Source organism: Parus major, chromosome 11, assembly GCF_001522545.3.
Source record: "Parus major isolate Abel chromosome 11, Parus_major1.1, whole genome shotgun sequence".
Taxonomy (NCBI): Eukaryota; Metazoa; Chordata; class Aves; order Passeriformes; family Paridae; genus Parus; species Parus major.
This window is the reverse complement of record NC_031780.1, coordinates 16,689,886-16,703,743: the sequence shown is the minus strand read 5'-3', so window position 1 is coordinate 16,703,743 and position 13,858 is coordinate 16,689,886. Positions and strand designations below refer to the sequence as shown.

At 38.4% G+C, this 13,858-nt stretch overlaps 1 long non-coding RNA gene across 1 annotated transcript; it reads left to right on the top strand.

The window, feature by feature from the left end:
* The first annotated feature begins 819 nt into the window (after window positions 1-819).
* On the top strand, window positions 820-7,987 carry LOC117244993. Its single transcript, XR_004499056.1, has 3 exons — window positions 820-869; window positions 2,913-2,947; window positions 6,793-7,987. It is a non-coding gene; the product is annotated as an uncharacterized LOC117244993 (long non-coding RNA).
* The last annotated feature ends 5,871 nt before the right edge of the window (window positions 7,988-13,858 follow it).

The window sequence follows — 13,858 nt, the reverse complement described above, 5'->3', positions numbered from 1 at the left end:
ACTTACTAAAAAGTAGGAAAAAATGGCTGTCTCAGCCCATAGGAAAAAAATATTTGAGTTCTCATAAGGTTAAAATATATCTGACTGGAGGTTCAAGAACAGTAGTGAAAGTCCAGGAAAAGCTCTAACAACTGCATCAAAGTGGAGTGAATGATGTAAATTTGCTTCCTGAAGTTATGTCCACTGTGGATATACATTCTCAGCTCTCGAGGGAGTGAGCTTGGATTGACTCCCCATTCCTAAAATTAGCCTTTCTGTAGATAAATTGAAAACAAGACATGAAACTTTTTTCTAAGGTCTTAAAGGATGCTAAGATTTTTAGGAAAAGTCTCATTTCACCCAGGAAGTAACCATCATAGGGAGTGAAAGGTGAAAATGGGCCTCCAAAACTTACAAATGGTGAAATGTTGTCAGTGAGGATGAGTTTATGAGAAGAAATTGTTTGTAGAAAGCAGGATATGCTGGATATGGAGGGAGAAGTCATGACTGGCCAAGATCAGGAGACTTTTATTCACTTTTTTATGTAGTAACTTAATGGAAAAGAGTACTTGACACTCAGCACACAGCCAAGATTCACAGCTTGTCGATGGGTAGTGGTAACTCATTTTCAGGTTTAGAAGGGAAAGCATTAAAAAGTATCAGGTGCCAGCACTCAGTGTTTTTCATGTGTCTCCTGGTTGTGCTAATTAATCCCAGTTAACCCAAACCAGATCAGGTGCCACTTAATATAAGGCTGAATCAGAGAGGTTTGAGGAGGTTATGGGTATCTCTCAGAGATGCTGGGGTTCGTGAGGGTTTATGAATTGCATAAAATTATATAAATTTGAAAACATTTAAATTTATCTTCCTAGAGGAATCTTAATATCAAGGTACTAATTTGATTTACACTTTTCCTATGCCACCTCTGTCTGTGCCATGAAGGAGCATTTCTGTTCCTTAAATATGTATATAAAGTAGTTAAGCTTTTTAGCAACCTTCTGTATGTTGAAATATTAATTACATGTGAAACTATTATCACAGATGAGACAGAATTATTTTTAACTTCAACATCTTTTATTTCTTAATCTGCTTTTTATGCTTACCAGGAAGGACATTCAGCATAAGCAGGTGACTTTATTCAGATTTCAGGTTTTTTAAAGGATCTTCCCATCTTGTAAAGGATTCTTACTCAGTTCTTTAGATGTATTTGCTGAACTGCTTAGGAAGTCTTTGCTTTCCTGACACTTCATGTTGCTGCAGTATGTTTGCCAAAATATTCTTAGTCAGAGAGGTTGCAGAGCTTTTTTTCTGTTTGGCTCTTGAAGCTGTGTGGCACAGAGATGCCTACAGTGAGAAAAGGGAATAAAGAAATTGGTGTAAATGTAATCACTCTCAGTTATCTGGTACAACCACTTGAAAGCATTTTTCACCAAGCAGTGGCAGGGCAGTGGTTTGTTCTGAGTAAACTGATAAACATTAGGTTTTGATTAAAGCATGAGGATTCTGTACTGTGGAGTTCTTTAAACTCAGCTCAAGCTGATGAAGGTGAATTATCTCACATTGGGGTGAGTCCCTGGGCCCTGTGGAGGGAAGTTATGCCAATGTGTGTTTGGCACTGTCTGGGGGGACTCTTTCAGTGCATTATTATGTCCAGATATATCTGCAAGCAATATTTTAGTCCTGGAAATGCTGACACATCCAGGTTGTATTTTCCTTTCCTCTGGTACAGACTTCTTACCTGTAACTTCCAGAATTATAGACACAGAAGAGCACCAGAATAAATCACAGTGATTTCATTCCACTCCTATAAATTGTTGCCTAAATTGTCAACACCTCTTCACTATTAGTGTTAAGTAAACTGGCTTTTATAAAATATGAGCCACTCAATCATTTATCTTAAGCCCCAATCTCTCTTCTTTTTGTTTTAAAGGCAAGATATAACAGTAAGTGAAAGCAGGAATTGCTTCCCTGAGGAAATTTTACTGTGATCAAAGTAACCTGGCTGTTTAGGAGTGAAAGCAATGCCTGGCTTAATGAAATCCAGAAGAAATTAGATAAATAGATGAAATGGAGAATTCCAAACAAATTGTATAGTAGATCTGGAGAGGGAATGCAAATTACTGAGCCTTCAGGTTGAATGTAGAGGGGACAATAGTGTGAGTAAAGGAGCTTTTAAAATAAAATATATTTTGTTGGAGGGGAAGACAACTGTAGAGGTGGCTTTTTGGTGGACACTTGACTATGTTAAATTGCTTTTGTGGTGATTTGGGTGAAGTGTGATGAGAGAAGAGACTAAATCAAATTAGAAGGGAGGAGCAGAGTTATATAGAGTCTGAAAGGTGGGATCAGGAAGATTAAAGTGCAGTTTAAAATCTAACTTTTCACAGAAAATTAATTTTTAAAAAAATCTATAATTCTTAATAAATAGAAAATTACTATACAAGCAATAGAGCCTGGTGTAAATGTCATTCTTCCATCTTCAGGTCTGGCACTGGAATAAACATGAAGTGGGCCAGACTAAAGTGTCTGCTAGTTCCAAATACAACTTGTATTGTTAAAATGACTCCAGTTCTAGTTTAGAAGCTGTGGGTCTCAAGGGATTTGCTGTTAATCAGTCTAACAGCCTTTATACTTGTTGTAATATCTCATTTCTGAGAGGCCTGGTTTTTATGTTCTGCTCACAATCTCAGCATTATACTGTTTGCCAGACTTGGGGCTGGGAAATCATCTTCCCAGATGAAATTGATGGGTTAATGGACCATTTGTAAGGGTTGTTTAAGCATAATTGCACTGTTTGATTTGTGCAAAACTCATCAGTAAAGTGTTTCAAAATATAGGGATGACTCTTCTTATTTATCATCCAGTCTGTGAGGACAGAAATCAGTGTTTTCATTTTTGGAAGTCTAATTATTTTCTTTGCTCCTCCTCTTTAGAAAGTCTTGCTTGCCATGTGGAGAGCCAGAGAAAGGTGAGAAAGATATTTTCTTAATTCCCGTCTATGCAACCATATGTGTGTGTGGGAGAAGCACAGCTTTCCTCACAATTCTCCTTGCAAAGGGGTTGGAAACAATATGTCACTAATCAGAACCTCTTGCAGGTAAGCACTGGGGTATTCCAGGCTGTGACATGAATGCAGATGTAGATGAATAATTGCCAAATTGCTCTGCCCATATTCAGCCAAGGCCAGGAACAGTGGTGGCTTTACCTGTCTTATATAACCTTCAATTTAATCTTAGAATCTCTACCCCACAAACCTAGGTGGGAATACACTTCAAGCACTGTGGTAAGATTTTTTTTGACAGAAAAAAAAAATAAATCAAGTCTTAGGTTAGCTTAAAAGTCTCCCTTTTCTTCCTCTTAGTCTTCAGAGGAAGAGGAGAAACAGGTTTCAGATCTGACAATGACATCTGTGTAGCACTCATTCTTTTTTGACTGATGTGATGGCCAGTAAAACAGGCATGCTGTTGAAATTGTGTTCATCTTTTAAGCCTAAATTGTTTAATCCTCCTGTGATAGTACCAAGACAAACACTGTCTGCTTATTTTTTCTAGATCTCCATCTCTGCCTGTATCCATCTGTTGTAGTTTCTCCTCAGACAGATGCCCAAATTAATATCAGGGAAGCAAATATAATAGAATTAAGGTCAAATGCCATTTCTGCTCTATGGTAGCTGTGTAACAATATATACCAAAGGATCTTTTACAAAATTACATAATTTTTCTGCTGCATTATTCTCTGGAAATGCTCAGCTTCTAAACATCTACATTTAGGGCCACAATTCATAGAGCACTTCATTAAGAAACCACTGGAAAGTTGGAGGGGCTCCTAAATTAAATCAATTCCAAGGAAATCTCTCAGTGGCATTTTCAGTGTCCATCTGCAACTTTGTGAGAGGAAGAGCATTTCTCTTTTACTCAATCCAGCTACTCCTCAGACTTAATCTGGTCCTCAAAATTCACTAAGTAAAGCTGGGCCTTAGGAAGGGATAATTCTGTGAAGCACAGGCAGGAAAGCTGCAGTATGGCTGTGAACAGTTAATTGAGATCATTACCAATAAACTATTTTGTGGTATCAATTAGAAATGTAAATATATTTATGCCTAGTGAATGTAAACTGTTAAGTATTGTTCTTTAACCTTAGGTACCTTCCCTCTGTCACCCAGTGGTTCTGCCAATTCAGTGTGTTTATTCCAATTTTGTGATAATATTTTGGTTTGGTTGGAGCAGGTTGGTAAACAACTGAGCTGTGATAATTATTTCAGTAGTTTGTTTGGTTTTATTTCCTCTTTGGGATAGGCTGTGTAACTGTGTTTTTATTGCCTGTTTCTCAGGCAAACGTTTTGGAATTGGAGATAATATCTTCTACACAACTTTCAATGAAGTTCTTGTATATTTAATTCCTCACATTTCTCTATTTTTTTCTCTATGGTTTCTTCTTTCCACTCCTTCATGTTTTTTATAAAAGAAATTATTTACAATTGCTCTTTATTATTAAGAGAAAATATGTGCCATTAAAATACATCATTTAGGACATGTTTCTGTCCTCAGAAACCTTAAGCCCTTTCTCAGCCCCCTTCCTGTCCCAAATGTGTGCTACACTTTGATTAAGGCACAACTCAGTTATGTTGAATTTTCTGGGGTATTTTTAGTCTTGGAGGTCACCTCAGTCAGTATTGTCTGAAGGGAGAGTCAGTTTATTCAAAATGTATTCTTTCTGCTTTTGGCTGATTCTGAGAAATGTTTTCACTCTAACAGGGAACGTGACCTAAAAGGAATAAAAACATATGCTCAGTTTTATCATCTTTGGTTCTTTGTTGAGATGGACTCGGCTCCACCACAGCTGGCACAAGGGCCAGTGAATTTGTCCCCATTTTATGTTTTGTTGAGGGAGCAAATGCAAACCAGAATTTTTCTGGACCAATTCTTGATGTTGCCATTTCTCTAAGTACAGTTTGGAACGTGGTGAAAGGAAAACAGGTTATATTCTATTCTTGCTTGTTCTACTTTTGATAATTGTTACTCCAAATTTTAGCACATTCCTTTGTCATCCCACATACGTATGGCAGTGATGAGAGGTACTTCCTCCAGTGCTAGTCTGTTCTTTTAACAATCCACATGAGTGACACAGATTAATAAAATGTGACATTTCAGGATCCAGAGTAAAATATGAAATAAAAAATGACTGTTTGAGGAAAAATTAGTCATATGCAGAGGGACCTATTAAAGTTGCCTCACATATCAAGCCTTTGTTCTGAGCATGTGTGACTGGAAGTGCAAAGCTAGGCTGTCAGGATTTGTTTAGCTAATGATTCTAACTTGTTAAAATTTTAACCATGGCTCCTTTTGTTGAGCTTCAAAGGATTGGTAATGCTCTTTATATTAATTTATCTTCTATTCTTGAAAGTATAACACACTTTAGTTATTATTTGGGTATTGATTTGGCTGCTTGGCATGTACTGTTTATGTGCAATTCTGATTTTGAATATGGGGTTCAGTGTAAAAAAGAATCTGCATAAAATTCATAGCTCATATAAAAGTGCTTTTTTGTTATCCACCAAGACATGAGATACAAATCAAGTGTGAGAAGAGCTTGAAGCTAGACCGTAAGATGTGCATGCTAAAACCTATCACAATTCATACTTGTCAGAGAAATGCACATTTAAAATCCTTGGTCATGTATAATAATAGACCGAAACACAAATAGGATGCTCGAGCATCAAACTTTAAGAACACTTTTGTTTTGAAGAGAAGAGAGGAACTTGAAAGGAGTCATAAAAGTGCAATGTGGGAAGGAGCTCATACTGAGTTTTCAGCATGGCACTACCAGGCCTGTTATCTTTATCTGTCTCTGTGTGGTGAGCAATAATAGGAAAGGATTTCACTTTCTGTGTTAAGCTGCTGGGTAACCATCTGGTTACAGAAATGCATAACGTTTTTGGATTATGTTTGGCACAGTCCTGTTCTCCCATCAGTCCCTGCCCACACTACAGACATTTTGCTCCCTGAGCTGGTTCCAGAGCCCAGCAGAATGAATGGAGATGATGCCGTGGGTTTCAGTAGTTAATTTTCATAATTAATTTTTCTTACACAAACATTCAAAGCACAGAACCTGCTTCTGCAGAGGGAAGTGGGCTCCAAATTCTGGGGTCAAGAGAGATGTTTTCAAATAGATACATCCAAATGTAGTTGTTTGCCTATGTATATCCCCATGGTCATCAGAAAAAAAAAGGCCTCTTGAAGCATCTCTGGCTTTAGAAATGATGAAAAGATGGGTTCAAACTAAAACCAAGCACAGGGAACGGTTGTATAAGGTGGGTCTCTCAGTAAAGCAAAGAACTGAACTTTCTCTTCTCGCCAAGAAAGGTCTGGCTCATCAGGGACACTTGCTTTCACAGGGTTATTTCTCCTTCATCTGTGTCTGGAGGGGTTGGTCTCTGGAAGACACCCACAAGGAAAGATAAGCCTTACACCAGTTAATAACTGCATTTTTATACCATGATTATTGGCTCACACAGATTCAGTTAGCATTGACTGTATAGAAAAAATGTGGCTGTGAAAAAATATGTCTGTATAGAAAAAATGTGTGTGAATTTGTGCAATCCAGTTGGTTTAAAAGGTGTGTGAATCCTAAAGCACACATGTATACATTCACTACATGCTTTGTAATTCCTTTCTGATATAATGATGAAAGAAACTACAGAGACAATTACACTCTAAGCAATGCCAAGGACTTTGTGATATATTTGGAAAATACTTTGCACAGCACAGTATGACATTGAGTATGTCCCAATCCATGTATTATGTGCATCTTTAGGAATCCCATTGCATTACCAGAGCCAGAGATGGGTTTGAGTGTCAGAGAGTGACCTTTTGGAGCAATCCTTCCATCCTTTATGCAGTGACAAGTTTGTTCCTCTTCCCATGTGAAACTTGGGCCTGTGATCCCCCTCTGCCCCTCCCAGCAGAGGGTTTGTCATGGCAGTGGCAAAGGAGCAGATGGAGGCAGCAGAAGCCCCAGGATCAGAACCAGCCACATCAGCAGGCTACAGGAAGGATGTTTCCTTGTTGATAAATCTCGTGTAAAGTGTTTGATCTGCATGAAAACGTGTGTAGCTCCCTGTGCAAACCAAGGGGATTCCAAACTCTCTCTCTGTCCAGACTGGCAAAGCACACTCAGCTCTGTGGATGGCCTGAGATGCCCGTATGCTATGGAGTATTTTTGGATTTTTTTTTGGATTAATATCATGCTTCAGTGCACCCATCTGTCTGTGTACTGGGTGCAAGTTTCAAAGGAAGATAAGTGATATACAACCAGCTAAAAATGCAGGCAAAAATTAGGACTTCAGCAATTTGAGTAGATTTTGAAAAGTAGGGTGCTGCCAGGTTGAAATGCTCAACAGGTTCATGCAATTTTCCAAGTAAATGGAAGCCATTTCATAAATACAATTAATACAAACCTGAGAAGCTGAATAAGTAATGCTTCTGGCCCTCCTTGTTCAAAGAGATCAGGAAAACACAAGAGAGGCAAAAGGCATTCTGGTGTCATAACAGCCTGGGATGTGAGATAACTGCAGTGATTTCCCGGAGACTACACAAATGATTTCAAAGTAGTTTGGCAGGTCTGCAGTTTGCAGAGCAAAAGCTATGTCTGTATTTTCCCACCGACACATTTTAACCTACCCTGCAAGCTCTGCTTCAAAAGTCAAGTCTCTAGCTCTCTGAAAGCTGTGTCTTAAATCCATTTGGAGCAGCGGATTCACTGTCTGTGTCGGGCTTGGCAATGCAAGCTATTAGCCTAGAAGTTACTGAGTGAAATCAAAAAGCAAAAAGCCTCTAAGAAACTTAACCCACCCATTTTAGCAGTCACTAAACCAGCTAACAAATAGAGATGGTTTAAATTGCTTCACAATGCCAGCTGCTTGCAGAATACCTACCATCCTCTTGAGAGGTTAAAAAATAATCTATTTGCAGCCCTAAGGTTGAAGAATGCAATGAATTTAGCAAGCTCAAGCCTCACTGAACTTGTCTTTCATGCTACCAAATGTGTCCTTTTAAGATATTATACTGTTTCACAGCTGATTGAATAAAGAATTTAAGAAGATATCTTCTCACAGTATATCTGTTCTTAAGTCGCTTATCATTTCTTAATGTTGGAACACATGTGTGCCAAAATCCATGGGGCAGTTGGAAAATATTTATACAAAATGTCATGGCTGATGCTTTTAAAGCTTTGTTTGAATATCTAAGGAAGACTTGGGTTTCATACTTTACAAAAAAATAGTGTTTATCCACAGACAAATAATATCACCACAGGCTCTTTCCAAAGCAGTGGTTAATGGCACAAAAAGGATCAGTAAATTGCAACTTTAGATCAATAGATTGACAGTGACCAGATCTGTCACTGTAAATCCAGTACAGTTAAACAAATTACAGATTAAATTCTTTTTCCCCAGGGAAATTGCAGGTGATGTTTTATGAGAGGCTGAAGGCCCTGAGGTTTTATTAAAGTGATGTGATGGTGCATTCAGCCACGTTTCAGTGTGTGTGTGTTCACAAAGGTGCTGATGGATACTTATACCTGTACACACAGGTTTGGATGTGCAGATGTACCAAGCATTTGTAACGTTTTTGTGCTCTAAATAATTCAGTGTGTTTGGAGGTATTTGAGACAAAAGCTGCCTTGGGATATCAGCAGGTCATACATTCAGTGAGAATCGGCTTCTCCATTAACGAGCGCTGGCATGGAATCAATATAGTGTGAGTTATGCTGTCAGCCTGTTCATTTCAGCTTCATAAAAATGTGGAAGAAATATCCAAATTTCACAATGGCTTATCTGAAGCAGAAAGAATCTCAGTGACTTATTTTGCATATGAAATTGCTGCAAGGTTGAGAGCAGCAGAGCTCAGGGCCTTGGACAATTCTGGGTGCACAGGGGTTTGTGTAGAGGAGTCAATAAGCATTATAGTTTTCCTGGTTTCTGACCACAGTATTTTTTTCTGGGTGGATGCTGTGGGGTTTGGGGGCCTTATTTAGAACCAAGGTTAATGGTAAGAGCCCTCATGCTTGCAAAATTCACTGAAACTCTGTAAACCAGACTGAGGTAAGAACAAGTTGAGGAACAGAAATTTCTGCTTTAGAGCACTGATGAAGTTATTGCTCAAGGGTAATGAAGAGAAAGCAAAATTAAATTCTTTAAAACATATGTGTCTGAAGTTGTAAAATCTCCCACAAAACCAGCTTTTATGTACTTCAGAATATACCTGTGTTCCTGTTCAAGTATGTGCAAAGTGCTCCTGACCAAAATCAGATCAAAAGCCTTCAGCATCAGTATATGTTGGGCTCTTTTCCACTTATAAACTGTCTTCTGCAGCAAGCTGACCTTTCTCTGAATAGGTCAGCATCTCACAGGGCCCAGGGACCACTGCCTGACCTATGTTACAGCCATGAATTTCTCAAGTGCTTCACTGATCCAGCTCAGCCACTCCATTACATTCTGGCGTGAGAGCAGGGGTTTCACTGGGAGCTGCCTCAAGTGTCCTCATCAGCAGCTAAAAAACCTTCAATTCATCTATTGCAGTGGTAATTAATTAAACAAAGGCTTGAAATGTAGTCCTTGCACTCTGCCAGGAGCAGTGAATGGGCAGGTGAGAGGAGATAGAATTGTAGATGAGGAAATGTGCTAACATTTAACCTGGGAGGCTGCAATTTGTGTTTGTGCTGGAGAGGGGTGTCTGCAGAGACACTGACAGGGATTTTGCTCCACTCTCAGATTGCCTGTGGATAAACAAAATCTACCTGGTTTCTTTGTTACCTGTTTTATCACCTCTGCAAGCACTGAAACTGAGATGGATACTCCGGTTTAGAAAGTGGAAAATAAAATTAGTTTGCTTTGAACTAAGAATGGATATTGCTGACAGGCTCCATCAGAGATGATCAGGGCAAAGCTGATGTTACATGTTACTTGACAATTTTTCTCTCACTGAAATTAAAGACATTTAGGCCGCTTTCAAACAAAGCTGTGTCTAATTCTCTAGAAGTGCACTTGTCTGCCTTGGGGAACCTTCAGAAATGTCTATTTATGATAAACCACTTCAAGCAGAAAGTTTTAAGCCATGCAGAATGTTAGCAACTATAAAGAAAAACCATGTCTGTTTAATTCAGATCATTTTCCAACTTATGTAAATGAAAGGCTTGCAATATTTTTTTCTTTTGCCCAGTTTTCTAATTTTCAGTGTTTTGTTACATCAAAACAGGCAAACAAAAATGGTTGTATTTATTGGGATGTGTGTTGAGCACCAAAACCAGGGCAGCGTATAAAATCCTGGAAAGCATCTTTGGGGCTGGCTTAGCACGACACTGCCATCAGTAAGTGGATAAATTCAGTCCAGATTCAGCATTGGAGTTATGCATTATTTCATATCCATTTGGGATGTGGCTTTTGTGTTGATTTGAACCTTGATTCCTGATCTGAGCACACTGAGAAGTGGTGGGAGTTATAGATTCCACCAGTGCCACTGTGCTCAGGAAGCAAAGGATGATTCTGTGTCAGTCCCATCACCTGTGGATGTTATGCCTCTTCTGAGGTGAGGGAATTGTGCTGGCACTGTTCTGTATGTGGGGACAAAGAACCAATTTCTCCTCAGGGTGTTGTCAGAGTGGTCAGATCAAAAGCATTTGGGATGAGTGTGAGTTTAAACCACCCTATGTAAGTAACAATTATTTTTTTTAATGGGGGAGATGTAATGATTATTATTGGACAATACTGCAGGCAGTGGTTTACTGAAGTCCCTTCAAGTACTCAGGGAATTGATTTGTTGTGAGGGTGAAGGTCAGCCTGGGAATGAAGACACCTGAAACAAAGGCCATGGCAGCGATGAACCAGCCCAGGGTCACCCTTTCACTCCTGGAGTTTGCTGTGCTTCCATCAAACACTTGGCAGCGGGTTTTTCTCACAGGTCCAACACTGTCTGTGGCAAATCAGGGACTGTAGTGAAGGTTCTTGATCTGTAATCCCAGAGTCCCTGAGAAACTCATTTAATATCAGTGGGCTCTGACTGCCAGGATCTGTGTGCTTAATGGGCTCTCCATAAAAACAGAATTACTATATTGGGATAGTGTTGGGCCCTGTTATGTGCTTAATCGGCCCCATCCATGGGCTGAAGTGGGAAGGCAAGGAATTACAAAGCTGGAATGCCTGGACCCAGAAGGATCACATTGATTTCAATGAAAATCTCCGTTGGATATTTTCAGATTATTCTTTGTGGTTCCCACATAGGAAGCAGAGACATGAAACTGCACCCTATAGTGTTTTGGCAATTTAAATTTAGAATTCAGCATTGAATCTGCATGGGTACAATTCACTGCCTAAGTGAATTTCCCAGCTACTACAGAATGTACCAATAATGTGCATTAAAATAGAGAACACTCCCAGGCCTTGTGCAGAACTGGGTTTGTTGTGCAGTTTGCAGGGGAGCTTGTTGAGCTACAGGCAGAAAATAGCTGTGAACACAAAAAACAGAGTGAAAATATAGATGGAATACTGAAGTCAAGAGTAGCAGTGAGACTAGGTGCTAGAAAGTGATTCATTATTTATTTTGCAATGTGTTTGAATATTGTTGAGCCAGCTTGGAAACTCAGACAAAGGGAGAGAGAAAATAATGTCACAGATAAATAGTGAAGAAATACATTCTATGAATATTGAGAATATATTTAATAAATAATGTGCTTAAATTTAGGCAAAAAAAAATTAAATGACATGGCATTTCTTGGTGGCAGACTTCCACTTTTTGGCATCACATATCTAATAGCCTCATAGTGCTGTAGTGGAAAACTTATACAAGCATAATCAAATAAAGCAAATAGGTTACTAAAGAGCCAATAAACTTGAGATAAAAGCCTTTAATCCCATGACCCTTTAAGAGGAAACTGGGGTCAGAGATCAAGGCACATCAAGGCACAGCTGATGTTTCTGGGATGTTAAATGCCCAGTTCTCTTGATATGGTACAAACTTGTGTACTGCTGTGGAGAGTTGAAGAACTAGAATTATGAAGTATCATATAGTAAATTAAAAGATTTGGGGGTTTGGATTTTTAGCTCAGGTTACTCTGCCCGCTTTTGTTCTTCTTTTGCCCCATTTATTTTTTTTTCCTCTCAGTATGATCCTTTTGAAGAGTATTTTATGAGTGAAATATTATATTTGAGAATGGTCTGTTCGTTTTTTTTTTGTCCTGTTTAAATATAGGTCTATCCTCCATTTTTATGCATGTTATACATATCTGTACATTGCTTTGGGTTGCTTTATTTTATTTAGATGAGAATATAAAGATATTCTTCATGAAACAGAAATATTTTCTACTCTCTGCAGTGTTACAAGAATAATTTCTTAATTTTATCTCCAGAGAGCAACCAGGCAGGGAAGCATATTGTTATCAGGTTTTTGATGCTGGCAATCTGGAAAGGTGGATACTCTGTTCTGTTGCTGCATGTTGTCAGCACAAGCATGGTATATATTTTAGTGATGTTTACATCAGAAACTCTAATTTACTTACATGCAGTGACTATAGCAGTTTATGAAGGCAGCCAACTGAAATACAGGTTTTGCATTGTTGCTTCAGATATGACAAATTTGTCACTGAAAACCAGAAAGGATTATTTGTAAGTCTCTTGGTTGGTATTTTAAATGCACCACTCAATCCAGTTTCCAGCTCTATACTGGATTCAGTGAACAATTGAGAAATGATATTTGTTAGTGAGAAGATGAATTCTTATAATGCAATATTTAAAAATACAGAATTGTGCCACTGGCTGCCCCCTAGCAGTGACTAGTGGGTGGCAAGGAAGCAATAAGAAAATATATATATATATTTCCTCACTAATGTGGATCAAACTAGGCAACCATTGTTGCAATGAACATTTTGATTTTCTTTGATTTTAGGGAATGGACTTGAACCTGAATCTGAGCTTTTGACCAGTGCAGTTCCTTACTGCCAGTGACAATTACAAGCTGTTTTCTGTTTGCTTTCCTCTGATAAGAGCTTCAGAAGAAGAACATATATCAGAGGATAACCAAGTGATCAAAATCCAGGTTTTACTCCCTACTATAAAATGACCTTTTTAAAAGTGCATCATTTGGCACGGTAGTATCCATTGATTTCTACTAATGTCTTTTTATCCTTTAGAGCACCATGAAAACTCTGTGGAATTTAATCCTGCAACTCACACAGGTGTGCTAACAATTCCTGCTTAATCAGGGCAAAGTGTCTTTCCTTACTCAGAAATTATGCTGGTTATTGTGGAACCAAAAGAAATGCAGAAAAAGAGTAGATTTTATTAATTGTATCCATTCTCTGATTCAAATCAAATAAATTTTAGAAGATTTTTTTTATAATTAGTGTTTCCTAGGGATAAGTTACAATCAGTGTCTGAAATGAATATTGCAGTTTAAGAAGATGCAAAAATAAGTTCAAGGAGGGGCAAAAAAGAATTAAAGGCTGAGCAGTGAAAAGATGAGACAGCCAATGTGTTCACAAGTGCCTCTTTTACAATGGTGTTTTATCACTTATGGAAAAAAAAACTTCCTAACTTAAACTGCCTCCAACAAAAATGAAGGTTGTAGTATCAATCTTGATAAATGTTCTCCTGTGGTATTTCTGGTGTGTTGTTAAGTAAGCCAGAAGGAAAAGAGTCCCTTAAAACACTTCTGCATGGTTTTTTTTCAGTGGTTGTACCAGCATGCAAAGAAATATATTTTGAAGCTCACTGTCCCAATGAGCTGTGAAGAAGATGAACTGATGGGTAGCTCTTTCCCCTTCCATCCCATAACTTCCTATGAAATTCCTCTTGTGTATCTCAGTTCAAGTGCTGAAACTGTGGAAATTT